Raw genomic sequence first — 5,285 nt, forward strand, 5'->3', positions numbered from 1 at the left:
TCTTGAAACAAAAATGAATACATGTGATTTAGAAACATTATTGATATATAAAATTGCTTTATACCAGCACATCATCCGTTAAAGACTGCCGTAAGCAGATAAATCTGATATTTACCTTAAACAAATGGAGTCCTTACTGAATTTACCTTATTTCATAATGGCAGAGTTACACAATGTTCTTTAGAACATTGGCGTGTAATGTAAAGATATGATTTTTGGGAAGTGTATAGATATTTTCTTTTCACCCAATCTGGCTAAAGTTTGCCTTTAACATCTCGCAATATTTATTTAACTCTGAACATTCTTATGAGAAAAAATGGAAAACAAAATGTTTTGGTTGAAATATTTCCATCACGAATGCAACCATAATGTGTCAATCCAATGTCTGCTCAAAGTACTGATGTATGGTTTGGGTTTGGGTATATCATGCTGCTGTCGAAGTCTAAAAGTTGTGTCGTGGTCTAATTCGAAAATCAGATAACACTCCCGACTGTAACAAAACCACGGCATGACCATCCCGCACGTTTCATTTAGACTTATTTTATGTGGCGAGCACACGCACTATGCACAGTTCTCCTCTTGCATTTTACAATGTGAACGCTCTGTCAGTTTGATTGGTACTGACTCTCAAAAACACAACAAGAGGAACAATCTTTTTACTGTAAAATAAATAAAGAGCAGGCTGACCCCGAGCTGACAACATTTTTTTACGGTGACATTGTTTACAAACGTGAACCGGGCAGCAGAACGTGAACCGGTCAGTAATATAGTAATATGTGTGTGTGTGTGTGTGTGTGTGTGTGTGTGTGTGTGTTTAAAAAGGATGATCTTAATATGTATCCAGTGGTACTTTTCAGGAATTGCTTATTATATCTTAGTGTGTATGGTGTTTTTTACTTTGAAAGTCCTTTTATAGGTTGCATGTAACGAACTTGAGTGTACTAAAACATCTTTGTATAATATAAAGAAAAGAATCAACAGCGACTAATGTTCAAGGGAAAAAAAAATGAAATGATACTTGCGACTTAAAATATGTGTGCATTGATATAATGAACTCCAAGTCTAAGCGTTCTAATCAGTAAAACATCCGAGGTGCATGATTGCTTGTACTTTTTATAAACATTTGTCTTCTCATCCCCACTTAAGATAGTAAATGACGATACCAAAAGTTGATGGAACACATCAAGATCCGAAAGACGGAATTAATTTCAATAATTACAGCTATCTACTTTGAAACAGCTATATATTCATATATGTTGTATTTTACACAAAACAACATTGTAGAAAGCTACAAGTCAGTCATCAAGTTAGTGATAAAAAACAGCATGAAGATGAAATTCGTCGCACCTTGTTTTCACAATAAATTTAGCAAACTTTTGAATCGCTGTGATTTATGCCAACAGAATTTGAACCGGAATGATACAATGATTGAAATTATCTTGGATATAAATCGTTGCGATGAGACGTAACCCAACGTACACAGGTTGTGTCTTAACTCATAATGTTTTGTACCTAAGACGTAGATACGTAAACTTTCGTATTGATAGGATGTGTGTTAACAGGATACGCCTTGGATCCAAGGTATGGAGATTACACTTAAACTAATGTACATAGATTGTGGTAACTCCAAATGTTTTGGATCCTAGGCGAGGAGAGGAGACATACCTAACTTACAGAGTATATATGTTATGTGTATATGCCTAGCCAACCCAATCATCACAAGAGGAATCCAGATGGATCGTGCTATGACAACAGACCGAAACATAATGAATCTGTTGAAATCGATTCTGTTGGCGCTATGACGGTGTGACCATGTGTTGTATTATCTAGGCTTATTACGTCCTGTTTTAATTCCGCCTAAAATATATTGCGTGATATGTTCTCCTTCAGATTCCCAAGCCAAAAGACCATGGCTGCATCATCATTTCTAAAAATGACTGACGAAATGTCGGATCATGATAGTTCATCGGCCATGCAATTTCGGTAGGGGATGCATTTAAAGTTCACTGTTTTATGATAATATCATTTTACAATATATGGTTACGTGTTTCAAACAATTAGAGGACAAGAGTGAAGACAAGCTTTGTAAAATTAAACAAATAGTTTTTTCCCTAGAAAAACGGGGTAAAGATGATAAAAAGAACTTACGGTTTTACGAATCAACTCCAAAATCAATCCAAAAATAATCCAAGAATTAAAACACAGAAGTCCTAATAATAAAAGTTCCTAATGAAACTGAGTTCGAAACCCGATGAAATCCAGATTTAATTATTTTAAGAGCTCATATTACTCTTCTAACCTTTTGAATGGCATCTTCACACGGAATTAACAGCAAAGTCTTATAATGTGCTTGCAGTTTGTTTGGTTTCTAATATCTGACGAAATGAATGTTCTTTAAGTTAATCCGACTTCTCGTAACATTCAGATACCAGTTGTAAAAATCCATGACCTTTTGGATGTAATGGTTGTCTTGTTTTGTTTATATATATATATATATATATATATATATATATATATATATATATATATATATATATATATATATATAACTTTTTATATTATGAAGACAATAATGGCTACATAACTTGTGTATCATTTGCATATCTTGAAAAAACCAAGAACATACAAAGGTTCGATGTGTCCGATATCTTCGACGACACTTCAAAAATTGTGTGTTCGTTTCCAGAGGTCGATCGTATTTGTATTCCCATATTTTCAACACCTTGTATCATGTTATCCTGTTATCCTCCAGCTTCCAGAATCTCATGTCGACGGTAACTTATTTCGTGCTGGTCTTGCAAGGTTAGCACTGTATATGGATTTTTCAGCTCAATCACGATAATGTATTCTACGTCCGTTCATCAGATATCCATATAGGTTTGCGCGTGATCTCTGTTATTTAAACTCAACCGTCAAGAGGATATGGACACATCGTCTCTCTACCATTTTATATTTGTCGGATAAATTTGTCTTGACTCCCAAAAGTAATACAACCAGCCCAATATTTGTATAGAATACTGATGATAAAAGAATTTATACTTATGAGGTGGTACTATAGCTGTGTGGCACTACGTTCTTTCAGTAGACATTGAAGGAAGATTTCTTAAAAGGGGCAGTACAACTGTAGTGAATAAATAACTGTCGAAATGTTCCACAGCATCATAGAATGTCCAAATCAGACTGACACTGCTTGAGAACCATTTGTTGAAAATCGATCATGTCAAAGCCAGACTGACACACTATATTCGAAGCCTTCAAGCGCAATGCTCACGCTCTGTATAGTTTTGTAATATTGAACGTACGGAAAATTAGGGCGTTCGAAGCATTTCTTCAGTATTGACAAAATGACGAAAATATCCATTAGCCACAATTGCACTAGCTAACCATTTGTTGTTTTCGGTATTATCTATCTTTACGATACTTTGTTTGAGTGTGGGGAATTGACGCACATAAAACCTTCGCAACATCGCTGTTCCTACACTGAAATGAAACACTAGTTTTAAATAAGTTCACTTTAAACTGGTGACATCAAACTCATCGTTCGATTCTTGCACTTTTTGAACTTTCTTTATGGTTTGGGAAAGCATTAGTTCAGCCGTTTCGTTGAATTCTATACGTAGTAGATTTAAAGCTGTCATGGGTAATGGAAAAAGTAAAGCGATCTTGATGTCAACCCGGCACTGTTGTTTCATTTGAAATAAGATAAACTAATATTAATAAATGTGGACACTCTCTCTGCCAGGGCTTTAGATTTAAACCATTTAAAATCTTACATTAAATGTGAACCCCGTTCTTGAGTAATTTATGGAAGAGCGACCTTCCACGCACGCCATCTGTCTATGTAAAGTACGGGTTTTCACTAGTCTTGTCATATCACTCACAGAAACAAGATGTTGGTTAGTTGTTGACAATTATCTGCACTATTTTAGTTTATCCCGATTGTTCAATATATGTCTGGATAGCGAGGACTCTTATTCGTCTCAGTGAAACAAAGGCATTTCTCGGAATAATTCATCTGGAACGACCACTGTGTGAAACGAGTATTGGAATCGGGACCAATTCTCAAAAGAACTTTACGACGTTGGACATTGAAAAGAAGTGAAATATGTTCACAAACTCTGTCAACGCTCCACACACACACACACACACACACACACACACACGCACGCACACACACATAAACTGACAGTATTCTAAAAAAGCACGATTGTATCAAGCGTCTACAGACTCTACATGCAAGATTTACAGGCTGGTCAGTAAACACTGTATGTGCAAATCAGTTGATCTAATGCACTTTAACATATTTTTTGTCGTTTTCATTTTTTATTAATTTGTTTGTTTGCTGGTGGTGGTGGTGGTGGTGGTGGTAGTCGTTGCAACCACATATTCTTCAAATCAGGGCGATTCTTGCAAGAGCATTTCTTAGCCAGAACAATATTTCAATATCGGGACTCCTGCCTCAATACCCATAAAACTGCGATATGGAAAGAAAATATAAAAGTAGTATTGCCTTTCACAAAACGGCTGGCAATTTTGCGTTATGTCCTACAAACCGTTTAAACTTTATTTTTTAAACTTTATCAAAGGAAGTAATTATTTAACCACAAACCTAATTTGGAATCGTTTTTTAAACATTAACAATGGAGGTATTTCTTTACCGCAACGTGTAGATGCGAGACCTAATTTGCAATCCCCTTTCTCTCACTCCGAATTATTTGTATGTCCTTGTACAGATAAATAAATTTCGTTTCTCAGTAAGTTCACTTCAGAAGGTTCATGAATCTGACATTTGGTAGTAAGATAATTCAAGAGTCAGCCAGGGGCAAATATGACAACTGCTTATCTCTTCGTATTAAATCAATATATGATATGTTGTTACTTGCACTTTTTCTATCACTATCGACGCATACACAGACACTGATAAAACAGACGAGTGGTTATGTGGCTAGTCAGATGGAGACAGACGGTCAGGCAGACAGACGTAATAAAGAGAGCCAGAACATGGAAGGGCTTGATATCTTTAACACATAGTGCCTTGATCATGTGTCAATTGGATTCCTCTTTTTAACATCGTGAGTTATTTACAATGTAATTTAAACCGACATCAAGTTTTTCAGAAGAGTTGAAAACAAACAGAAAATTGAATGTCTAAATGAAATCATCTGTCCAAATTTTCTACTTTTTGCGATTCAGAAAAGTTGAGTTCTACGTACCGATAGATAACTCATGCTTTATCTGTCGTCTGAAAGTTGCTGTTCTTGTTTCCATGAATTCACACCTAAGAC

The sequence above is a fragment of the Sinohyriopsis cumingii genome, chromosome 14 (genome assembly GCF_028554795.1).
Source record: "Sinohyriopsis cumingii isolate HCF-2022 chromosome 14, ASM2855479v2, whole genome shotgun sequence".
Lineage (NCBI taxonomy): Eukaryota > Metazoa > Mollusca > Bivalvia > Unionida > Unionidae > Sinohyriopsis > Sinohyriopsis cumingii.